This window comes from Stegodyphus dumicola, chromosome 4 (assembly GCF_044657685.1).
Source record: "Stegodyphus dumicola isolate Sdum_Otavi_A_Nest chromosome 4, ASM4465768v1".
Lineage (NCBI taxonomy): Eukaryota > Metazoa > Arthropoda > Arachnida > Araneae > Eresidae > Stegodyphus > Stegodyphus dumicola.
In genome coordinates, this window is record NC_140771.1 from 116,299,571 (window position 1) to 116,327,171 (window position 27,601).

Genomic DNA, 27,601 nt, shown 5'->3' on the forward strand with positions numbered 1-27,601 from the left:
TTTGCCTTTTTTTATTTTATGTATTATTTTACTTTCTAGTATTTTACTTCTTATTACTTTTAGTATTTGTAACCACCTATCCATAACTCTGTAAATAAGTAACTGAAATTGTTCTTCACACCCGCAATGCACCTTCTTCCATCATGCACTATCGTCTTCATCCAGCATTTGTTTGCACTGCCCCCAGTAGTCGTCTTGAGCACAATATGTATTTTTAAGTGTGTTATTTTGTTCAAGTTATTTCGGTCAGCGGGGCTACCTGGCCGATATGCTAACTACCCAGTGGACCGGCTGCCTCGCTGTCGGTGGAAAGAAAGAAAGTTAGTTCAAAAATCCTTTTTCTTATTTAAATTAACTGCAACTTCAGAATCATTAAACTGCAATTTATAAAGTGTAAGGTAAATTATACGGATACTTTGCCGACACCCACTTAGTCGAAGCTATTAACCTACAGGACATTTAATCGAGATTATATTTAGCTGACAAGGCTATTTAGTCGACAGGACATTTAGTCGACAGGAATATTTAGATGACAAAATATTCAGTTAATAATTTAGCTGACAATACATTTACTTAGCTAAAGAACAAATACCCGACTGTATTTACGAACGTATATATTTACGCAAAACGTGAAACAATGTTTAGTATAATTTGCCCGTATTTATCCGATTAAAGACAGTTTCCAAGTTACTGAAAAGGTTTATAGACACAAGTACCTCAAATTTACTTTTATTTAATTCTGTACAAAATATTGATCGCAAAATAAACAGGAAAGCAACCTTAGGTTGTCGTTTTAAAAGCAATTTCGAGAGCTATCAGACATAGGTCTCTCTATTTCAAGAGCAAGAGCAGAAACTTTTAGCTATGGTAGAAGTGAAACGATTTTACATGAAAAGCAATTGGAAAGCAAAACGAAAATGACTATAACGTGATCTGTCAAAGGAAACTAATAAAATGTGAAAAGGCTAAGATATTAAAATTTGAAAGTGCTGAGAAGAGCTAGATTGGAAGGTTAATGTATTTTTAATATGGTCATATTATCAGTTTCCAAAGGCGAAAACCGTTTCATATGTCAGACAACCCATTGTTATCGCAATGCCGCCTAACAATCGAAAAAACATTTTTAATGTTAAAACTTGCATGAATTCCACTAACACTGCATCCATGAAATTAAAAAGACATTTTTAACGTTAAAACTTGCATGAATTATAAATTTTCTAATTGTTTTCTGATGGCAAGACCCTTAATCAGATTTCTCCCGGCAACGTTAATTTACATCCTGAAATCAGATATATTTAATATGGGAAATTTTGTACTAAACGTTTTCATATTAAAGCTATTTTTTCAAATGAGATTAAAAAAGAATATTATTTTTGAAAATTTTTCAAAATTGACACCCATAGTTTTCCTACGAAGGTTGTCATTTCGGAGAGGAATTTTTGTACATATAATAAATTTGTAAATAATACAATTAAATTCTATTTTTAAAATTTGTTTACTTTAATTCTAATAAGGGCTTTTTATAGATGAAATTATTTCTTTTGATGGCAATATTTTTCTACATATGAAGTAATAAAAGTAATACCTGTCATTTTATATACAATAATCGTTAAGTGTTTTTAAGAGGGATTAAAATGAGATTTCGCCCAATTCTTTATTTGTATTGGAATTTTTTGTTATTGAAATATTCAAATTTCATACGTTTTCGGATCTTCAAAATTTCGAAGACTGTCAGAAATATTTTTGCTATTTGTACGCTCCGATGTGTGGGAGAGAGCACTCAACGCTCTTAAATGTTTTGACAAAAAATATCTTCATTCTTCTCTTTCCCTTTACAGTTTTACTGTGAGTTTCACATTCTTTTTCACCATAGGTTTCTCGATTTTCGAAATCCATTAACGCGCAAACGGGAAAGCTTCGTTTCGACTTTCTCCATATTTTGGTTTCCAAGCTTTTCTTACTTTTTCCACATTTTCTTTAAATAAGACTCATTTTGCTTGTAGCAGCAGCTGGAAAGGATTGCTTTGACGGACAGTTAGTGCACTCGAAATGCAATGCTTTTCAAACTGTTGGATTAACTTCTAGATATAAACTTAATGTGGTTTCCTTTCAGTTATGAAATATGTTAATTTATTGAAATAAGAATATACTTTTATTAAATTAAATTCTTCACTAAGAGATTTATGCTGCGATATAATTTCACGTGTATTAATATTCTCAAGGTCTTAATGAACCTTCAAACAACGTTCAGCAAATTGAGAAAAATTTCTTTGTTTCTGCTTTTCACTTCCTCTACTCTCTGATCTTCCCATATTTTCACATGGGAAGGTCAGAAAGTAGAGAAACGAATTTAGCTCTGCTGCACTAACTAGCTCCTTGCATGTTAAAAAATGTTTTTGATAAGATCTGGACAGTTTGTGACAGAGGGAGATACAAAGAGTGTTTATAAACTTTTAGAACGATTTCAATAAAGAATAAAAAAAAGTAAATGGCTTGGAATAAGAATTTCTGAAAATAGCTTATTATTTTAAATCCAAAATAGCATCTGCTACTTTTAAATTCATTCCTCATTTATAATATCGCATGTCAACAAGCTATGAATTGAAGGATATGTTTTGGGGCCTTCCGAAGAGGAATATCCCTGTTCCAAAATTTAAAAACGTTGTGAAATGTATGGTATTAAAATTTCTAAGTGAAAAATGAGCAATATTATTAATCGGAAAGGGAAACACTGTCAATCATTACTTCTAAATAGAACAAAAGTGTTCAAGCGAATACCCAAAAAAGGTACGCACTATTTTTAATGTTCGTAAAGTTTTTGTAATTGTCGTAAGATTCTCTTACAAAGAGAAATTAAAAATGAGGAGAACGTAAAAAAATTTCAACATGCTACTAGGAAAAAATTTTACATCAGACATTTATAGAAGAAATTCTATTTCTTCATCCCAATGAGTTTTGAAGAGTTTAACTTCATCAAACAACAAGTCATACATCAAAACGTACCACTGCATCCCTTGAAAAAATTAATACTGCTACATATATACATTTTAAATGTATTTCTGCGAAGACCCCCGATGTTTTAACTGTAGACTGTTAAACGTTTGATCTCTTGAAAAGAACTCTTTCTTAGCGCAAACCCACAGCAGTTGTGGAAATTTTACGAAAAGCGTTTCTATCATGAAAATCACGATATAGTTATAAGTCCAGAAAAAAGGGCATCAAATCGAACATTTAAAATAAAAATACTCTTTACATTTTAAGCATTAACAAACAGCTCCGAAATCATTTTAAAAATTTATAACCACCCACTGTATATAATGGCACTGCTTGTTATAAAAAAGTATAAACAAAAATTAAATATACTAAACAAAAGTTTAGAAATTTCAAAACTAAGATCGTGAATTAATGAATTCGCTCAGTGTGCTGCGAAATTAGTTAAATGGTTAATCTAAAGTAATTAAATTAAAATGTGGTTGTTAAATAGCTAACAGGGACAGACCAAATGTGAACCGAGGGAAAACAAAAATAAAGCAGTTGAATAAAATAAAAGTAAATAGGAAGCTAAGATAATTTACTTTGCATTAAATATTTTGAGCTAATACAATTGACAAAAAATAAAAAGATAAATCCACCAGATGCGCCAAAAGTTGTAAATCTGTCAGGTAAAAATTAGCAAAAGTTTAGAAATTTCAAAATAGAGTTATTAAATTCGTTCAGTATGTTGCGAAATTAATTCAATAACCAAAAGGTAGTAATTAAATCTTAATTACTAGTCGACTTTGAGATAAATAAGGTTAATCTCAAAATCTAAATCCAAATTAGAAGGTTAAACACAGTGTAATTGTATAACTGAAAAAAAATAATTAGCTTAGCTTCCTATTCACTTTGATTTTACTGAGTTATTAGCAGGTGCTATTAATCTCAAAACTCAGTTTTTGTTCCCATCACTTTTGTGTTAAAATTATTTGCAAAATCCGCTTTAAACATTCGTAAAACATTGCTTCAATACTAAAGTAAATTTAATTAAACAATCAAGTGATAATTATTATTTCAAGAGGTGGTTGTAACTAGCTAACACGAAGAGCATAAGAATCGAAAAGAAAAACAAAAATGAAAGCAAATATGTATAAAATTTTGAAAAAATTTTGAAGTGGTGTATTTTGTTCGTAAATGAGTATGTATGAAAATTTCAAAAGGATGTGATTCGGTAGAACTGAATTAAATTTTTATATCAGTATTTAACACGAACTTATAAATAGACAAACGATGAAAACAATCTAAAAACCATTTAAAACAACAAATTTTGTATTCAAAAACTGACATTAATTTGAAACAAATTATTTTAGATAAAACATTAATATAATTTAATCTATTTTAGATAAAACATTAATAACAAGTATTATATTTGTGACAAAATGTATTAGTGAAAGGGATGCGTTGAATTAAAACAGCATTTCTACAATTCAGCAATATAATTTACTTTCAGTATTTCAAACATTCTTTAGGACCTTCTTTGTGCTTCAGCTGGCGGAGCTAATGATGACTATCCGAACGCAAATGCTTTTTAAGTAAACCCTCAAAATATTGAACCAGATAATCAAAACTTTATTATAAGATTAGCTTTCCGGTCATTATTTATTTCAATTTGTTATTAAACTTCTGTTAAAAAGTCAGGGTACGTAGATGGTGAACTAAAAATGAGATTGGAAGTGACACTTTACAAGAACTATATACACTGAAGTGACAAAAGTCATGGGATAGCAATATGTAAATATACAGATGGCAGTAGTATAGCGTAGAAAATGCGAAGTGCTTTGGCAGGGCTTTCATTTGTGTTCAAGTTAGTTATTCATGTGAAGAGGCTTTGACGTGATTATGGCCGCACGACGAGAATTAACAGACTTTGAACGCGGAATGGTAGTTGGAGCTAGACGCATGGGTCATTCCATTTTGGATATCGTTAAGGAATTCAACATTCCGAGATCCACAATGTCATGAGTGTGCCGAGAGTATCTAATTTCAGGCATAACATCCCACCATGGACAGCGCAGTGGCCGACCACCTGCACTTAACGACCGAGACCAACGACGTCTGCGTAGAGTTGTCAATGTTCACAGACAAGGAACACTGCGTCAAATAACCGTAGAAATCAATGTGGGACGTACGAGGGACGTGTCCGATAGGACAGTGCGGCGAAATTTGTCTTCCTTGGGCTATGCCAGCAGAAGACCGACTCGAGTGCCTTTACTGACAGCACGACATCGCCTGCAGCGATTCTCGTGCGCTCGTGAGCATATCGGTTGGTCCCTAAACGAATGGAAAACCGTGGCTTGGTCAGATGAGTCACGATTTCAGTTGGTAAGAGCTGATGGTAGGGTTCGAATGTGGCGCAGGCCCCACGAAGCCATGGACCCAAGTTGTCAATAAGGCACTGTTCAAGCTGGTGGTGGTTCCATAATGGTCTGGGCTGTTTTCACATGGCATGGACTCGGTCCTCTGGTGCAACTGAACCCATCATTGACCAGAAATGGATACCTTCAGTTACTTGGAGATCACTTACAGCCATTCATGGACTTCACGTACTCAAACAACGATGAGATTTTTATGGATGACAATGCACCATGTCACCGGGCCACAATTGTTCGCGATTGGTTAGAAGAACATTCTGGACAATTCCAGCGAATGATCTGGCCACCTGGATCGCCCGACATGAATCCCATTGAACATTTATGGGACATCATCGAGAGGTCAGTTCGTGCCTAAAACCGTGCACCGTCAACACTTTCACAATTATGAACGTCTATAGAAGCGCAGCATGGCTCAATATTCCTGCAGGGGACTTCCAACGGCTTGTTGAGTCCATGCCACGTCGAGTTGCTGCACTTCGCCGGGCAAAAGGAGGACCGACAAAATATTAGGAGGTATCCCATGACTTTTGTCACTTCAGTGTGCGTATTTTTGTATGGTAAATAAAATCTATTTTTACCTTTTTGATATGGTCATAAATTATACAGTGTTCAATTTCTTTCCAGTCTAAAAGAACATTCTGCACATACCTCAATGTGAAGTAGGAAGGCTCGCAATGAAATTCCGGATTAATTTTTGAATTAAAAGTTTCAGGTAGTGTAATGTTTCATTAATAATTCGTCATGATAAAACATAGATAATTAAGTCATTCATTTATAGTAGATATGAAAATGACGAAAGGGTTGTGCTCTCAATATGTCCTTCACGATGAGCATTTTCTTAAGCCATCTGGAACCAGTATTCTGTTATTAACTTTGAACTATTGAACTGCCAATAATTTGTTATGTTCAAACCTGTTAACCATTTGTACTGACTTGTAAACTTGAAATATACTCATGCAAAAATGTAATAATTTTTCTTTAGGTGTGTCTTTCTTTTTTTCAGCGAAAGTCGCTAAGCATTGCACAGATTTTACTGAAAAATCTAAAGCTCCACAGTAAATCTAATTATTGCAGATTGCTCTGAGCGAACGGCCTCTAAATTTTCATTATGTGCAAATTTGTGCATTTAATTTAGACAAATTAATATTTTTTTTTAACTTTTAGAAAGTTTCCATAACAAACTACATTTATTTTATTTTCTTTCCTGCAAACTGACTCAAGTACATTTCCCAGTTTACTTTTCTATGTAATTCTCAAGATTCATTATAAAATTCGAAATGTTAAATCTGATGTTCCAGCTTTCCTTATGTACAGAGTGCCCATAATTTAATCACCGGATAACAAAATAAAATTGAAACATAATTTTACGAAGTAACCGGAAATAATTTATAGCGATATAATCTTTAAAGGAATGGCTCTAATCTTTGTGAATCGTAACAGGGAACTTTTTTGTTTACAAACAAAATTGCATCATGCAGTTAAAACACAGTGCGCGTTCTCTGGTTATGGAAATTCAAATCTCCGAAAACAGTTCAGAGGCGATTCCGGCATGAATTTAATAAACCTTCACCAATGGTACAATCAATTGAAAGATAGTTAAAACGATTTCGAAAGACCGCCACCATTTGAGACTTGTTTGTGCTAAGTTGCAACTAATCCGTTCAGCGTGGCAGCTTACAAACAGGAATTCCTGCTTCAACTGTTCATAAAATTGCTCTTGAGTGGTGAAACTGACTTTGTATAAATTGCAGATCTGTCACCAAATTAAACTTAATAACCGTGCCTTTTGTAAAGAATTTTGTGTAGACTTTCTTGACTATATCAGTGGTGACGATCAGCTTCTTCAGAAAATCGTATTCAATGACGGTGCAAACTTTCATGTTTCAAGAGAGGTCGACAGAAATGTAGGATTTGTGAATCAGAAAACCTGCTTTGCGCAAAGAAAAGTGAGCGCGATAATCCTAAAATTAACGTTTGCTATGCGCTAACTCATAAAAAGTGATTTATCCCTTCGTTTTCTCCAAATGATCAATAAATTCGCACGTTTACTTTGATATACTGAGTTTGTTTGTTGTTCTTCAATTAGAAGAAATGCAGCCAAGCGTTTTTCCCAATAGGATGGGTTCCCAATCATTGGGCTGCATATGTAGGTGATTTGTTTTATGAAAAATTCTCAGATTGTTGGATTGGTATAGGTGGATTAATTTCACGCCACTCAATTTTTCGGATGTCACACTACTCTTTCTGGGGATACCTAATGAAAGCAAATGCTGCAGAGATTTTTAGTGTCGAAGAATTGAAAAATAGAATCACTACATCAACAACTATCATGAATTCACCAATGCTTAATAATGTCGAGAGGGATGTCGAGAACAGACTTAATATTCTCCTAGTAACTAATAAGTGCTCGTGTTGAAGTCTATTAAAATGATTTTCTTTGCAGTGCTGAATAAAATTCAGTCAGACTTTTTTCTTTATCTCTTATTCTTTTTTATTTTAAACTTATCTTTATCCGGTGAATAAATTATGGACACCTGTATTTATAGTATACCTAACTGGCACTTCTGTTCCATGTATATATATATATATATATATATTAGAGGTGAAACTGACTTTGTATCATATATTTGTGAGTAATAATTTTACCATTAACCGATCTACCATTAAAAAAGGAAACGATTTTTAAAATTTCGCACTGACAGATCATGTAAAATAGATAGATAATCTGTACAAGAAAAATCTACCTATATTAATTCTGTGCAGGTTTTAGGAAAAAACTACTTCTTTTCTTATACTTTGATTTGCGTGTTTTAGGAAACAGGGTGAATCATAATGTTTTCTTTAATACATGAAAGGAAGGCTGTAAGTATCTGTCTTACTATCATGTCTTGTAATTTCCACTTTTTTATTAGGAAAATAATCTTCAGGTAGTAAATCTTCTCAGAAGAGTTATCCCAAAAGAAGAAAGAAAAATCTTTCACACCCTGTTTCTACACGCAAGGCATGAAAATCGATTCTTTCTTGCAGCTTTGGCACAATTACAAGAAAACGTGTTATCAGAGCATTGATGAAAAGTCTCAAGTAACTTATACTTATTGAGTTTTATCATGGACGAAATGCGCATCCTATCTGCAACGCCAGAAAAAAAAGAATGAAATAACTCTCATTAACTTTTTACTTATCGAAATCGAAACCATTTCTTTATCCCTCCTTATCCAAAGCAGAAGTGAAAACACCAATAATTGAGAATTTACAACACATAAGAAAAATAAATGTTCCAACCAATACCAAATTTTCGTCTAAATTCGTGTACACACGAATAATTATATTATAAGGTTGTATTTGGTTTGATACTTGAACTTTAGTCCTACAATCCTACTAGAATATTAACTGAAATAATATAACAAAGGCTTTTGAATAACCTTTTTATTAAACTGAATTTTTTCCATAAAGGGCACGACTCGTGCTGCATATAAACCACTACTTGTGGAGATGTAAAATAAGCAATAACAAACACTTAAGTTTAAAAGTTGACGAAGTAGTCTAAGACTGCACAGTTAATATAAAAATGCTATAAACTAGCTCAAACAATATACCTGCGCGTAAGTTTCATATTTTGGCTACAAGAGAATATAAAACTGAGATAATTACATTTAGATAGAGCTGGTAGAATCTAACAGTGAAGGGCGAAGATCCAAAACTCTTTCTCTGACTAATCTAAAAGCTCTCAGCTTAAATGCACTGAAACCTAATTTACATTCTGGTGAGGAATATGGAAAGAAGAAGTTAATGATCAAAATCATAATAACTGTTTAGTTAATATAAGAATCTTACAACATCTTAAAATAAATACATGCTTTACCTAGTGTCCTATAACACTGAAAACGTCTAGCAACACTGAAAATATGTATGAAATAGTAGTAGTTTGTTTAAGAAACACTATAAAACTTTAAGGCAGGGGTGGCAAATAGCGGCACGTTAAGAGTTCTTTTGTGGCGTACCAAGACGGTCAGGAAAATTTCGGCTTGAACCAAGATTCCTTTCCCGTGCGCATATAAGCATTCTGTACCGCGTCACGCATATGGGGAAAATTTCCTCCTCGTGGGTGGATTTGGCTTCCGATGACATCATTTCTTCTACACTTAGGAGCGCCTTGATTTTGCTTGGGCTCGATGGTGCCCCTCCATACCGTTTGTTTACGTTTTGATAACAGTACCGAAAAGATTATTATGTGTGTTGTATTTTTGTTGCTATGAGATTACAACACTGTAGTGTGGTGAATCTAATATAAAAAATGTAGCGATTTTTTTCCTAGAGAGAAAAAGTATTATTTCTTCACATTCTAGTTCCGTAAATATGTACTAATCGCAGAGATTTTTAATAAATGTATTCTTAATTTAAAATCTTATATCATATCAAAAGTGTTGTGAGGAATATTTCATGTTCATTATATACCATTCTCTGCAGATGCAATCTCCAAAAGCATGACAAAATTAAGTTTTCGGAATTAGCAAAAATGGTATTGGGAGCTAACATAGAACACAATAAATTCACAATATTTATAATCAGTTTGAAAATGCAAAAATGTTTTGAATTTAGACTAATATAGATTTGGAATAGAGACATAGAGACACGTATTTTAAATTGAATTATTTATGGTTATTATTATTTATTATTATTATTTAAGGCAACAGAATATTAGAAATGTGAAAAACATGGACATTAATATGGAAATAACATAACATGTGCAAAGGAAATATTTTCTGCAATGTAAAATGAACAGAATGAAACAAAATTGCAATAATAGGAATATACATACTAGGCACACAATGCCTTTATAGTTGGATCAAGATCATCGTGTTTTCGTTTTTGCATTAAATTCATGAAGTCAGCTAGTTATGTAATCTAAGCGCTTAAGATTGCCTCTGATATTAACATCACCTTTGAAAGATTTTATAATTTCATTATTCCATGACACAGGAAGCCATGTGTAGAAGGCTGCAGCTCAATTTTTTCGTTTCAAAGAGAACAAACGGTAATTTTTACGCTTCCGTGTCACTCATGCGTGTCATTAAACGAAAAAAAAATAAGAATCCCGCTTAAACGCCATTACGCTAAGAGAAAATGATGTCATCGGAAATTATGTCCAATCACAAGAACCGATGTTTTCCCATGCGCGTGGCGCGGTACAAAATTCTTATATGCTTCCCGTTCGCGACTGAAGATTCATCTCGTATTTTCCACTAGGACGGCCACATCAACACACATGCACAGTGTAGATAATGATGCGCAGTTTTTTTTCTGATCTTGTTAATTTTACTTTTGTCTTTCTATTAAATGTATAACTTTAGTGAAATTATGAGCCCACCGGAAAAACATAAAATCGATGATGAATATACTGTATTTAATGAAGAATGGAGAATGGACAAATATGAGAAGTACAATCTGAAATGACACCACGAAACAAAAAATAGCGAGTTTGGGACCAAACTTTCCAATGAAGAATGCATAATAAAAGCTGCGAATGTTGGAGAAGGCTATGAAGCAACAAACATTATTTATAAAGCAGTCAACACTTCAAAATAGCGTTACAGAAGCAAGTTTCAGGGTAGCCTATAGCCTTGTAGCCTTGCTAAACACAGTGAGTCTTTTTCGGATGGAGAGTTTATTAGACGGTCTGTGGTTCAAGCACATTATGTTCTTATGTCAGAAACAAATCTGAAAGCATTTCACTGCCAAGAACGACTGTAGTGCGACGCATTGACTTAAATAATGTCGAACTCACACCTGAAGACTGCGAGCAAAAATTTTGTTTGCTTTCCTTTACCACTAGATGAGAGAAATAACGAAGACACTGCACAATTACTCATCTTCATCCGTGGAATTAATGAAAATGTTGTCCTCACAGAGGAATTAATCGACCTAAAATCAAAGAAAAATAGAATCATGATCAGGACTTCCTTCAACGTGCTTTGAATTATGTGAAGAAATGGGGCTTTCCCTGGAACAAAACGACAAGCATAACAATAGATGGGGCCAAAACTTTCTATGGAAAAAATGTAGATATGGTTAATCTTTTAAAAAAAGTTACAAACACTAGACACAGATAGTGATTTCTTGTCCTTTCATTGCATTTTGCATCAGAAAGACGTTTTTAAAGCTGTACTGCACTTAAAGCATATGGTAGATCCTATTGTCAGTACATTGAACACAACCGGAGCAAGTGCGCTCTACCATCAACAGTTCAAATCTTTTCTTGGGGATGTGGAGGCAGAGTATGAAGACGTATTTTACGCCAACACCGTGAGGTGGTTGAGCTTGAGCAAAGTGATAAAGTTTGGGAGTTGCAAAATGAAATCCTCTTGTTTCTGGACACAAAAGAGATATCGTATGGTTGATTTTGTTACAAAAATAAGATGAAAGGAGTGGAGGTAAGACATAATGTTTGCCTCTGACGTATTTAAGAAATTGAATAAACTGAATGTGACATTGCAGAGAAAGGGGTTGTTTGCATATGAAATGTAGAAGCATGTAAAATCATTCAGGGCAAAACGCCATTAAGAAGGTCTATTAAGAAGGCAAGTTTCCTCCTTTCCCTTTATTAAAAATGAGATAGTGCGTGAAAATATTTCTGCTAAGTTTGGAGGACGAGATTACAAGAAGATTTAAGAAATTGTGGCCTAAATTAAATTTCCTCTTTTATTCCACCACTACTGATATTGACGGAAAATCTGAAAAGCTACAGCTTGAACTAAGTGGTTTGCATTCAGATCACGCTGTGAATGAAATGTTTATTGCTGTGACATTAGCTGTCTTTAACAATTAGCTGACATTAATTGACTTCACTTTTACATTAGCTGACTTGACTTGTCTGCTGAAAAATTTCTATATATGAAGAAATTTGCTGGGAAACAGTCCTCTATATTTGGGGTCTGCATATACTTGTAAGCAAAGGCTTTTTTTTCCTTAAAGATCATCTAGAGTAAATACAGAAGCTCTTTGACAGGCATTAACTTGCAGGCTTTGATGAAACCTTCAACAAACAGTTTCCTAATTTTAAAAGAAATTGTAGAAACGTGTAATAGGGCACATTTTTCTAATTAAGCTGATTCTAAAATTAAATATGGGGACAGCTATAGATAATACGATATCAGCACAATAAATAAATTGAATCAAATGGCCATTATTTTATTTAATTTATATTTATTGATTTTTATGGTACAGTTTACATCTTTTCTGAAACGCAAAGTTAACTAATGAATGCAATTATTTTAAGTGTTGCGGCCTTGGCTAACCTCCATTTTGATAAAGTGCTTCTGGTATTAAAATAAAAAAAATTGCCGAATGTTTATTTTAAGCATATGATGAAGGAGCAGTTATACTATAATTATTAGCAGTTGTAATCAAAGAATCGTATATACTATATACATTTAAAAATATAAACATTTTTCCAAAAATTTTTACAACTAACCATTAGCTCCCTTAAATGAGTAAAACCACGAAAAGAAACCATCCAACCCTCCCATCCGCCTGAGTTCGAACACAGAACGAAGTACTAGTAACTAACAATCTTTAGCTGCTCGGACACTGATGAGGCGGTTTCGGAGCAGGAACCATAAAATATCAGCAGTGCTCTCGGCGGCATTTGAGCACCAAACATCTCGATTGCTACCAATGTGCTTTCAATCACATCACGCAGGCACGTTATAGGAAGGACAAAATTCATTGTATTCTCCTATCCTTAAATGGTGACTGGGGACGAGAGGGATCCATTTCTCAGATCCAGGTGGTGACGAATTATTGTGCACCACGCTTTAGCTGAGCGTCTCAGTTATCCTGTTACATATATCTTCAAAGTCAGAAAACATGAGTAATCAACAATGCCCTGTGTTTCGAACTCCGGATCATCCAATGCTAGCTGGGCGAACTTCCAATTAATCCACGAAAATATACTGTAAGAAAGAAGCAAATTCCTTATATTCCTCTTCAATTAAATGGTAACTGAATAGAAGGGGGACCTAGCTGCCAGATTCCAAGTTATGACAAATTATCATCCAGATCTCCTTTGGATTGCTAACCAGATGGGCTTCAGTTGCATACGAAGATATGCGATCAGGAAGAAAATTATTTATAACCTTAACTTGAATAAGCGTCTTCTTCAGTCATTAGTACAATATCTTTGTTTATCTGTTGAATTTGAGAAGTCTGCGAACTTTTAAACTGTAGATTTTAGTTTTGCTTTTATGCCTCCAAAAGGAACTTAATTTTAGTTGAGGTTTCATATAACCTGGTGATAATTTTTAATTTACACATTCATGGTAAAAGTTAAAAAGCAAGAAATCTCTTGAAACTACTTAAGTTCAAATTCCTTCTAAGCAAATTACATCTTATAATAAGCAAATTACATTTTATAAGCTATAAGCGTAAGATTTCTTGCAAAAATAATACCGTTTTCTATGCAAATGCTTAATGCGACTTTTAAGGACTGGTAATCATAATTTGTTAATAAAACCCTATATAATAGACACAAAATAAGATTTTTCAAGTTTGCTTGAAAAATTAATTAGTCTATAAAATGTAAATGTTTCGATGCTTTTAAGAAACTTCACTGTAAACTGCCGAAAAGAATTGAGATGGAATTTTTTTTTCAAACAAAAGTACATTAAATTAAATTTGCATCTTCAAGAGTTTTTATTTCACTAATTTCAGCTAATGAAATATTCTGCTTCGTGTGAATACAAAAGCAGCCGATCGGTAAAATTGCTAAATAGTAAATCAACCTTCTGCAAATCCTACGGGTTTCTTGCGTAGTAGTTTCCGTGGCTTTCCCAGTGTAATACGAGAGAGTTTCCATTTAAAAATCCTCTAGGAAGGCAACCCTTAGAATAACCCTCGCTTACCATATAATTCCAATCTCGCGGTGTCTATAGTATCTTTTCTTTGTCCTTGAAAAGTAGCGCTTTTGTAATTTGCGGCAGATAAAATCTGATTGTTGTCCAAACATATATTGCATTTACTTCACAGTAATGTGATCTATTAAACGTTTCTTAATTCTTAATTTTCACATGAAATTAATGCTTGAATTTAAAATAAAGTTTACAGCTTTATTAAACTATAAATTTTAAATTTTGTTTTATTCAAGCAGAAATTTGGATTCCTTCCAAGCTGTAACGTTAACTCAAACCAGTTTCTTTAAAAGGTTCCACAGCTGAGAGATCCCCCCTTCGTAGGCAGAAAACCTTAGCTTGCTTTTCCATAACTGGTTAAACAATGAAGCAAAGAGAAATTTGATTTACCTCATAAATAATGCAAAAATTTTACACGAAAGTATCCCTCCCTTTGGGTAAATAGTCTTCGCGTGCTTTGCTATATTCGATTAAACAAACAGAAACAACTGTATACGTTACTCTATATTAAAGTTTGAGAGACAAATAAATAATGATCTAATGATCAAACTTAAGTTAATTAAAATTTCCTCAGCGATTTAGCAGTTAAAATCTTCTTCGACATGTAAGCAGAACCTAAGTTTTAAACAAATTAAATTTTGTGAAAGGCGATGGTAAAATTAGCACCGTGGGAATAGAGAGCATCACGCTTAGTTACAAAGAGGAAAGAAACATCTTCTCTTCCCAGTAAAAATGAATAAATTATGTAAAGTTCAGGAGGCCGGTCGCTGATGCTTAGGAATAAAAAATAAATAACTTAGCCGTGTTTGAATAACCTAGTCGTTAAAAACTATTTCGCTAATTTATGGAGAAAATGAGAATAAAGTCTCTTACTTCAGTGAAATTTTTTCCCTCTAAAGTTCTAAAAGAGGAAACCATACACTACATGTGTTAAAATTATTAAAAATTTTAAGAAATTACAAAAATTACCTATGTTTTTCTTTTTTCTTATTACTTCAAGAGTACTTCTTAGGACACCATTAGTACTTTATTCATTCTATTTAATTTCGCGTCCTCTTAAATACGTAATGTATTAACGTCTCATTTCTCTCGCTGTGCGCGACGACTTTCCTCTTAGGTTTACATTGTTTATGGAGAGTTTTCAGCTTCAGCAGAACTTGAAGTGAGCTCAATTTAATTTAATAATATAGATAAAAATGAAAAAAAGTTAGCATTGGTTAATAACTGAGTGCAATAAATTGATTAACCAATATGTTTCGAGCCTAAGAGAAGAGATGCTTTCTTGGAGAACTTTCTAAGGAAAACTGGTTCGTATGCACGTTACACACGAGGAAAACTACGAAAATGCCTATGCAGTCAGCCTGTTCATAGGATTCTAACTTCTGACCGAACTACCAGTTTCAATGACTTTACCGCTCGGCCACTGGTGAGCCCTTGAAGGAATAGGATATTAGACTAAATAAACTTTGGTTAATGCAAAAAGATACAAAATGATATTTAAATCGCATAAACTGTTCGTCGTAAATCTGGTTCAAAAATTATTAATGTATATTGCATATAAATATTAATTAAATATTAATTTATTATGGGGAATATAAGTAATTTTTCATTTCAGCTTATGTTTCTTAAAACAAAATCTTACCACGTTTCCATGAAGATATGTTCAATTTTATATGAATCGTTTTGTTGTTCGATGTACCTTTCAAAAGAATCTTTAACATATTATTAATAACTTCATTTTGGTTTCCTTTAAATCGTCCTAGTAAACCCCCGATTTCCTAACATTTTGAGACTCGGCTATAAAATTAAATCAAGATTAAATAACACGTAATTAATTTTAAATAAAGATTAATTTATGGTCGGTCATTTGTTTTATCGTTTATTTTACAACATAATTCAAACTCCGCTTAACAATGAGAAGTAAAATTAACGAAATAAATCAACTCATAAAATTAGTCAAAATAATTTCACGCAATATTTCGGGTCAAAACATTGTAGAGCATTTTAAACATTAATTTATAATAATCAGCTGCTTGTGCTTCACTCCACACACATTTTTTTCTCTATTCGTTTTTTCAAACATAAGATCTTCTTTAACGCATATTGAAATCGAAAAAAGACGTATATTCCCCGCCAGTCGCGTACCGTACTCTTTCCGACATTCATCTAACAAAATAACCAATTTACAGAGTAGCCATTAACTTTAAGTTTCATTTTGGTAGTTAGCATGCTCCGTTTTATTCAAATTTGTTTCTGACATTCATGTAAATATAAAAACACCGAGGAGAACTATAAAGAAAGTAAACACCTAAAGAAATACGATCCTAACGGTGAAATTGCTGAACACTGGTAGTTCCAACCTAGGTTCGAATCCAGGCAAACGGGCTGGCTGCAAGGGTATTTTCGCACTTTTCCCCTGTGTAGAATGTGTATACGCGCCAGTTCCCTTAAAAAGTCCTCCGAATGCATCCCTTCCCTTAGGCAGCCCTAATGTGCTTTGTCATAATAAACTAGACCAAGACAAACCAAACGATCCTAACGGCGCATATGAAAACCTTAAACTTAAGCGTGAGTTCGAAATATTTCCAAACTATTATCAGCTGTGCTCTAATTTACTTTGTGAAAGAAGTAATATATTATCTACAGCTATAGGAACTTTAGAGCTCGATTAAAAAAACAACTGAAAAAAAAATTTTCTCGATTAAAAAAACAACTGAAATTTTATTCGCTGTAAGAAAGTATTTTGACGAGCATACAAAACATTATTAACATTAGATAATTTACTGCAACTAACTTGATATTATGCAAAATAAATTTACTACAAGCTTTGCACATGTTATTATACCAAAAGTATTGCCGCATTTTTGTTGTTGTTGTTATTGTTGCTGTTTTGTGTGTGTTTGTAATGTAAAATTTGACGATGATCCATCGTCACGAGATTTGCATGGATTATTTGGAATACAGAAAAGCGCGTGAAAAGTATATGCTTGAGGAGAACGATGTCTTCGTGCAGGGCCTATTAAGAAACACTGGCTCTTATTTCCGTTACACACGGACAAAAGCCACAAATATTCCATTACATTCATTCCGTTTGCTGGAATTCAACTAGGCCTAATGCTTTCCCTTACTCGGAGTTTGAGTGGAGGAGAATGTACAGAATTATCAAAATTTCCTGTGCGAGGTATTATAGTGTACATGAATAGTATATATAGCTAACAATATAAAGATATGTCCCTTAGATCCAAGGAAAACCACAGCTGATTTTCCCCATTTCTCATTTCGAAAAACCGGAGAGCTTTATAATACTGTATTACTTGCAACTACACTCCGTTTGTGTGCAGCACTGAATATTTTTCGTACTTCGTAACTCATAATTACATTACATAATTAGAGAAGATAGTAATAACAATTCACCTTGATTTCCTAGCATCTTCTCCTATGCTGTTTCGTCTCTTGTGGCGAAAATAGGAGATATTTTAGAAATAAAAGAAACTATTAAGATGGTGACCAGAAACAATATTAGATAATGATATTGAGATAAAATATTAATATTGTTTAGTCTTATGCTGTAATTTCAAGGGATCAACTTTGAGATATTAATTTATAATGGCCTAATTCAGCGGGCCCTTCTATGCCTTTGAACAGAGTTGAGATAGGAAAGAAAGTTAAATATTGAGCAACGGCTCTGAAAATTTAAATATAAAAGTACTTAGAATATATAAGAATTTAAATATAGAAGGCGTTGCTAATTTTTCATCTTGCCTACTTCCAAAATACCTAATGTCTCTACAATGGCACCCGAACTAAAAGGATTGGCGCACACAGGATTTGGCGATTGGGTCCCCTAAAACACCAGTCGCCCTTTAAAAGGGGGAGTATATAAGGTATTTAAGGTATTTCTCCCGCATTCTTGGCATGCCTTCGTGGTGTGGTGGTCTTCCCGGCGAAGGCGTTGTAATTTTTCATCTTGCCTCTTTCCCAAATACCTAATGTCTCTACAATACCTTCAAATAACAATATCAGAAATTACATTTTGACTGGTTGAGCGTATAGGCCGCTAGGGGTAAATTTATAGGGGAAGTTTTTTTTTATGACCGCTCTGTATATAAAGCTGTTTTTACTTAAAACTTGTAATCATCTGTTGTTAGAAACTTAAATGTGAATTTAAGTAGAAGTCATAGTTTTCAAATTCATTTAAACTTTCCTAACTTATTTGTTAAAAACTATTTTTCTGATTTGCGGTATTCTGAGCTTGTGATTATTTCTGCGTTTCTAAATTAGTTTCTGTCCAAACACATTCCTATAGCAAAACGTTTTGTTAAGCTCTGTGTGTTCTCTGAAAATTAATTTTACCGTCTCACTTATAATTTACGCCCCAAATTACTGCAGCGTCAACAAACCAAATTAATCGGAGCTGTGTGCAGGAAACTAATTTCGTTTTGCTCTAAAGCAGAATTTTCTCAACCCTTACCTGAAAGATTCTTTTAAATAATTCTCCGCTTTCAGTAAATTCTCAACTAAAAATTATTACAGATCGTGAAATATTAGCTTGATTAGTTAAACAGAAATTTAATTATCTACAAATAATTTTCGAGTTATCAATTATTCTCTTGCGAATTCGTTTATATAAATCAAGTCTTTTTTTTTTTTTTTTTTTTTCCACTTTCGCTTTGTTATTAAATGAAATTATATTAAGTTGAAAAGATGGTTCAATCTGCTAATCAATAATTCTGAGCCTATAGAATTAGTGTCTTTAAAAATGTTTCTTTAGAAGGTCAAAGATTTAACTAATTATTTTACGTTTTCGTCTATTACAAAAAGCATACAAGGAATGTAATGACTGGTTTTCCTCACATGCAAAACTTGTCTAAGTAATTTACATGAATCTATAAACAGCCAGTTTTCAATGAGCTTACTTGGACTAAGATTTCTCGTAACGTTAAATGGTCTGTTATAGCTTTATATATTTTTTAAATGGTAAAAAAATTAGAAATAAGCATTTTTGAAAATTTAGCTTATGTTTATACCACATGTGGTGCGAGAGTCAAAACATGTTTCGCATGTATAAATGCTTATCGATAGTGATTTTTCCAAAAGTGACATAGCAAATTAAATTTGGATTGCACTTTTCCACAAGTCGCCTTCCCCTCATACAACAGTTTACATAACTAAATTATGACTTACATATATAAATTAAACTGAATGAATGGGTTCAATCTTTGACTAGTTTTAAAGTTGCATTTTGTTTCAAATATAAACGTTCTATGAACTTCTGTAAATAATCTCAAACGGTGTTTCCTCACAGGAATAAAAACTCATGGACTATTACATTGCATAATTATGCATAAGGTACGTAAAATTAGACATCTTATTCCAAATTAGATTCTCGCGATTTATTTGAACTTTATTAAAATGGCTGCTAGTTTAGGAATTAATGCATTTACTCCCAGAAGAAAACACTGCCCCTGATTTAACATCAAAATGTGTTGCAATCCTCACAAAATATTGAACATGCTTCGTAAAATCAAAGGTGCTTCTTGTTCTTGAAATTTCTTCTTATTTTAGAACCTATAGCATTAAATTTTGATTTCGATCCAGACAATAGGTGTAAAAAGTCAGGAATAAGCTAAAACAAATTTAAATATTACTGGTAATTTTCCTGGTTATAAAAGTTAAAACATGCCCTTGCCCATGCAATTTCTTAACAAGATTATTAAAAAACAAAAGCAGATAAGTGCTTCATATTTCGCCATTTAATAAAACAATTGTAAGAAATACATAACAAAATTTCGGGTGAATAATTTAAGTATATAAAAATTGCAGAAGAAAGCCGAAAGGCTGACTAAATTTCCTAATATCAACCTCATTAAAAGGAAATCACATTTTTGGAATTCGGCTTTAGAAATTGGAATCTGAAAACCTTGCTATTTAGATGGAAACTTTTAATTAACCAAATTCATTGTATAATTTACTACATAGTCCTCAGGATTCTCTATTTACTGTTGTTTTCAATTCTTAAGTGCTGCATGCACTACTTTTCCCTATTTTAACCTACGACATATGCAAAGAATGAATTTATATTACAGTACTTGTATTTTAGTTCAGGAGTTCCCACCGGAGTCGCTATTGATGTATGGAAGTTGATGAAATTTTAAAAGGGCCAATAATCATCAAGGATAGCGAATATGCACCGGCAAGATCCTACAACTTACAAAAAAAAATCATTAGTAAAACTGATACTTAACTGTTTATTTTGAAAAGTTTAACTGTTTATTTGGGAAGCTATATCATACAAAATTAAATCTTAATCAATGCATATGGGTGCTCTACGTTTTAGAGTATGAAAGTCATCCCAGAGAAAGATTCCAAAGTTAAAGTTGTTACCGAACAAAAGTTATCGAATTTTTCCTCTTTTCCTAGTAAAAGCAGGCTTTAGTCAAGCTAATAATTTACTACGAGTAATTTACTGTAAATAATTTACTAAAATAAATTAAATACTTAATAATATTTGAAATAAATTAAATATTTTGGATCAAAGTGAAATAAGAATTAAGTTAAACAATTTTATGCCAATTACTAACCAAAATTGCATTAATACATCAAGCGCAGCAATCGCATTAATTAAAATCAAAATTTTGTGCAATTAGAACCTACAATTTTGTTTCTGAAAACTTGCTTATATTTGCAAACTTTAAAATAATAATGAAATAAAAATAATAAAATATAAATTTAATAAAACTTTTTATTTCAGAACTCTTTGTTCATATTTTTAGTCTAAATGTTACCTTTAGATCGATGCAAGAAGGCGTCCTTGGGGATCGATTCAGGAAAAGGTTTGGGAGCCACTGTTTTAGTTGGGAATCATTATATTTTTTCCTTAAATTTATGCCTGTATTTACTAGATTCACAAGTGACTTTTAAATATGTTATTGAAGCTATGACCTTTAACTTCTCATTTTGTTTGAGTACAGCACCTTGAAACTGCTTGTTATTCATTAGACAAGATAGTTATAGTCAATGTATGCAGATGCTATTACGGCTAATACAATCACAAGATTTCTCACTTGAAAAATAAATTGTCCTCTCATTAGTTCTTAAAATCTCACGGCAGCTCGTATCTGACCGATAAGATAGCAGTTTAATCGAAATATTAATAATCAAAATTTTTCAACTAGTATGATCAATTGAAGCTTTTATCATAAACCTAATATATTTTCCGAAAGAATTATAATATTTAAGCGAGCTATTAAAGAAAAGGGTCGTATTATACTCAGAATAATTTTAGCTTTCATAAGCTAATATTAGTATCAATTATACATTATTATTATAATTTACTAAAATGATTTAGAACAATTATATGATTAAGTTACATTCCTTTGATGAATGAAATTCTAATTACTTTCAAAGTAACAGATTGCCTTCTGCGGCAAATGCCAGTTACATACCCCCAAACAAATTGCTTAGAAAGTCAGAAAAGTTGCCATCAAAGAAAAAATTTGCTTCTCAAAGCGACTCTAGAGCAACAGAAACATGCCATTACTTGTACGATGGAGCGACATTCGGAGGAAGTTGAGATTATGTAAACGGTTCCCTGAGGGCCCATAATCCTCCCTAGGGTCAGCATTTAAGGTTCTCGCATCGTACAGTCAAATCCGTCATTTACTCCCGATTTAACGGAACTGGAAGTTTTTGTGCTTGTTATTTATTTCATGGCAGAGAGGTATTCAGTGATTACTAAGATTGCTATTAAAAAGAGTTTACTCATAGAATGCTTAGTATTATCTAAAATAATTCAGAGAAATTATTCTAAATTATTTTCAAACATCCGATAATTTGGAAAACTTTTTACGCGCACAATTTAGAAAAACGTAATGAATGAATTTTAATTTTTAAACAGTAATGTTCTGAATTATGTGGCAGTTTCAATCTTTTGTAGCCAAGAATATTCTCAATTAGTTTCGAAATTTCAAATGAAAATATTTCACTCTTTTTCAGCTTTTTTATTTGGCATTATTTCAATCCATTATTTATTTATGTATGTTCTACCATTCAATATCATTATTTTTTGCATGTATAGAAAATGAATTTTTTCTCTCAAAATATTAGAAGATTTGTTAACTTAAAGGACATAACTTGAATAAGAAATTAGTTTTTAATTGTTTTCTAGGTATCAGCAGAATATACAATCAACCTGCATCTCCCAAAATGTCTCTTTAAAAATAATAAATAATATTTCAGCAGTTTTTAACGCATAACTTAAGTCACATCATATGAAATTCTAAGTAAGCATTGTTTATTTTTGAGGTAAGATTGTTTATTATGTTAGTGGGAAATGCATTAGGAAAATTTAGCAAAGACCTTACTGGTTTGGAAAGACTCTTATACAAAACCAGTGATGGCATCTTAAAATGCTAGTATTCCGTCTAACTACGTTAATTTTTCAATACAAGCAATTATTACAGATGTGTGATATCTTGGAAAACTAAAGAATAATTTTTTTCTCCATATGTTTCGAGAAATAAAGAAATCGGGTACACTTTACAGAATTTTAAACAATGTATTTTTTAAAGTTTGCCCATTGAAAAAAGCCCGTCTTTTCTGGAAAAGAAAACTAACAATGTAATATAAAACCCTTTGATACAATATAAATTGTACCTACCTTTGCATTAAACAAAAGTATATTTTTTAAGAATAAATGGACATTTTCAGATGCAAACTTTATGAAATTTAACAGACTTCGTACATTAAATCATCAACTGATTTCTTGATTATTATTAGTTGTCTGCAGAGTAAATATTTGCAGGTCATATGTTTAAAAGATATGAAATCTCCAAAAGTCTCTTCTTAAGTAATACATGAAATAATATATAAACATGTAATGGGATGATCTGGAATAGCTACAATAGATTGGCGATAGTTCTTTGCGTTTTAATAACTTCGAAAAGATTTACTACTTTGTTACAAGGATGACACGTGGGAAGACATGGCCGTAATTCCCATACATAATTTTATTTCCTGATGACTAAATTTTTAGGTCACATATTCCTGTTTATACATCATTCATTTTGGATGCGCTATGTACTCCACAGTTCTGCATAGCTTACATTTTCAGAACAATAACAAGCAGAGGCTAATTGTCTCGTCTAAGTAGTAAAGAGGAAAGGAGTGAGGAGAGGGAGGAGTATGAAAAAAGGAATATCATAATATTTATAAATTTTAATCCTTAGTTTAAATTTTGAACGGTAACAAGAAAAATACTAACCACATTTCAGGTCTAATAAAATGACATAGCGCGCATTAGTTTTTCAAATAACGCAGTTTAGATTCCCGAAGAAGACTTAACCAAATTAAAATGAGGAATTAAAAGGATTATTGTTAAATTAAAGTTGTTGCTCGCCTATTAAAAACCTTCTTAAAAGCATTTTATTTGCTTTTCCAACGCAAAAATTTCACCGCCGATGTTTTTCATCAAATGAAGAAATATCTACCACTAATGCATAAAAGTTACTTCGCATATAAGAAATTTAAACAAGAAGTTCTATACTCTGTACTCTACTTAAGTTAATAACTGCATAAGCAACTATACAAAATTGGAGTATATAACACACCATATAAAGCATACAGCGATTAATAACAATGGCAAATAAGTACAGGTGCTTCTTACAAACTGATAAACCTACATTGTAGGGTACACAACTAGAAACTGATGCTCTAATCTAGCCTTGACAGAAGACACAGTTACAAACAGAAGCGTCAAGTTTTTTTAACCGCACATACCTCAATAGGAACATTAAATTTAACTCGATGAGAAGAAAGCTGATCAAAATGCCAGACTGTGCAGTGATGGAAATGATAATTATTTTCTTTCAACAAATTATAATTCGGGCAGAAGCTCTAACCATTCAATTTCTTAATGAACATGGCGTCTAAAGAAAAGATCTAAATATATATATGTTCTTTACTTCCCACTAAGCGCCTGGCAACTAACTGAGAACATGGAAAGGAGATGATTAATATATATTCAAGATAAATAGAAACATATTCCCTATTTAAAGAAATTTCTGCAACAATTAATCTTTTTCAAGAGATTTAATACATTATTTTACCGTAAATGCACAGGTAGATGCACCAAATAAAAACAATGCAAAATATAATAAATCATCGTATTTTACAAATCTGGGTTAGCTATCTTATTTCTGCCTTGTCTTTTTAAAACGAAAGTACTGCAGACAAATTATTTGAAGAATAATATATTCTTTATATGCATGTTATTTATTTTAGATATTTTGGGTTATTTTCTTTACCATGTTAATCAGAACTTTAAAACCAAATACACGAAATTTCGTTTTATAATTTTGTTAAAACCTAAAAATTACTTCTAAAGTCACTTACTTCTAAAGAAAAGTATAAAATTCTTTTAAATGGTTATAGCTAGAGTTTTTTGCAAAACGTTTTTGGAATGCAAATGATTCTAAGTAAAAGAATTTAAAATGAGTTTGAAATGCACTTTTATTTATGAAAGTGTGAAAGTGAAAAAAAATTCACTTGCTTAAAAATTAACAGATTTCGAGTTTCAAACTGACAAAATTTAAGAAAGTTTAGTGTGAAATAACATGATTTTTTTTAATATGAATTCAAATAATTCACTTAGGTTAAGAGGTTATGTTAGTTTGTGTTTTCATATATTCTGAGAAATTTTAATAGTGCAATAGAATCCTTAGAAATTTAAATAGTGCATGTTAAACCTTCAAAATGAGTGTTGCCCTGTAACACTTCGAAACACCCGCTTCTTGTGAAATTAGCAAATTTTTCATTGGGATCTGATAAAATATTTCCATGTAAAAAGTGTTGAGATCGATCTGATTCTTTTATATTTACGTGTTTTCGAATAAATTTCGGATATAGGCATTAGAGATATTGCTAGTTACTCGTGCACTAATAGGTGCATGCATTATATGTTAAACTTGTCACCAAAAGCATAACTCCTATAGTAAAACGCTGAATCATAAGTAGATGTTGTAAACCAAAACAAGAAAAATATAATGATAATGAAGAAAAAAGAAGATTTTTCCAGGAAAGAAAGAGAAAATTCAGAAGAAAATTTTCCGGACAGTAAATATACTACATGCGTTTCTGTAATGTAGCCAAAAAGAAAAGAAATACGAAGAGGTGAAATTATTTAAAGAAGTTTATTTATGTTAATATACATTTTTATAGCTTTTAGCTACATTTTGTTTCTAAAATATGTAACATCAAAGGTTCCTCCAGCGGCCGCGCTTATAAAGGTGCTGAAACTGGTAATTCATTCCCAATTTAAACCTCGGCGAATGGGGATACGAGCCAGTTCCTTTTTAAAGTTCCTTTTTTTTTTCCTTAAATTTCTCCACGAAAGCATTCTTTCTCTTAGTGGATACCTTTTTTGCATCGCCATAATCCAAAAAATCCAATATTTATTGTTCGTACTTCAAGCTACTGTCTATTAAATAACATTTCAGTAAATCAAATTTAAATATCATATAAAGACCTTCGAATATCAACTTAGGAGTGCCGATAGTATAACAGATCATTTAAATTATTCGATTACTAGCTCAAACAGTAGGTACCTGAAGTCGTTTCTTTTCAACAAAGGCTGAATTTGTTTTATTAAAAACTTTTAATGCTCAATGAAATGTATTTTAAAACTTCCTTGCATAAAAGTAATATTTTTCATACTAGTTTAATGTATGAAAAGAAAATGCTTGCGAAAAGAATGAAAACAAAATACAATGATATTTTCTGTTTCAGTTCCTCTCACGAACAATGATTTGCTTTCTAATAAAATTCTAATAAATTTAATAAATTTCTAATAAAATAATTTAATTTCTAATAAATTTCTAATTTCTAATAAAATTCAGGAAGTTCCTGAATTTTATTAGAAATTTAAATTTCTAATAAATTAAATATAAAAATAAAATTCAGGAAGTTCCTGAATTTTATTAGAGTTCAGGAACGGAAGCATCATTCTGAGTCTAAAGTCCCTGTTTGTAACTTATGATGAATGCTCATAAGATATCTTTCTAAAAAAATTGCAAAGTGTTTATTAAATAAATGCATTAAAATACTGTAAATATTGATGTATGATTGCACAACTTTAAACTTTACATGAAGATTATTATTAACTTATTCATAATTTCATTCTTAATTCCAGTAATATGAATGTTTTTCGCAACGTTATTTCTGAATTGATTATACATTTACCCTAAAAATGAAACATAATATAATGTTTGCACTCAGATTGTCAATTAAATTGGTGCTATAAATTTTGTTAAAATAGCGGAATACTGGCATTACTTTTCGTCTTATTTTTAATTTGCATTTATTACTTAATTGGTTTTGACAGATAAACTTGAATAACAAAGTAAATATACATTATGTATTGAAATATATGATAAATTTAATAAGACATTTCCTGTGCTTAAATTTTTGCAAATACCAGCCATAATAAAACGCTTCATAACATGTCTTTTTCAGCTAATATTGAAACATTCTAAAAGCACATTTAATGACTAAAGCTTCTACATTTCATTCTTAGAGTAATGAGTAAAAATTATTTTAAAAAATAGCTTTTAATAAAATGCTGATAATCTAATAGCAGTTCCAATTATATATACTAATTTTAAATACTAAATTAAATTTCAAATTTTTGCAAGGTAGAAATAATGCATTTTTTCATTATGAGAAAACATGCATGAGTCAGTACAGACAAATAACTAACTCCTTTCTTTTCTCGAATAGTTATAGATTAGTCAACTTTATTCTAATATTTTATACAGAACCAAACAAATACCAAAATACAATAATTATTCTGAAACTTTTATCGAATATTTATCAGATTTGTATAGTTTAATAAATATAGCTAAGTTAGGTAAAGTATTATAAATATTAGGAAATGTTTTCGGTTTAATAAATTCTTGATATAACACTTAAGTGACTGAAGTAAATAAAAGAATCTTATTGCTGCTTATATGATTACATGTGCATATCAGTCTCTCCAAATAAATTTTAAATTTTCAAATTTTAATTATTTGTTTTGCCCTGATATATGGCTAAGATACGTAATTCTCTGATTAAAACCAATTTCAGGCTGGTCGTTCGGTATTCTCTAAAGAAAAAATGAATCACCGTTATCGACCTGATTCATAATTATCACTATTTCAAACATCAATCTTTAATAAAGAAGTCAAACACTTTTGCTATCATCTTTGCACAAACAGAAAATTCTCTTTTCACTTTAGCATCATAAACGTA

At 31.7% G+C, this 27,601-nt stretch overlaps 1 protein-coding gene across 2 annotated transcripts in view; it reads right to left on the reverse strand.

The window, feature by feature from the left end:
• The window catches only part of LOC118201690 (follistatin-related protein 5-like), a 747,967-nt gene that overhangs the window by 720,065 nt on the left and 301 nt on the right, over window positions 1-27,601 (reverse strand). The gene's annotated exons all lie outside the window — the stretch shown is intronic.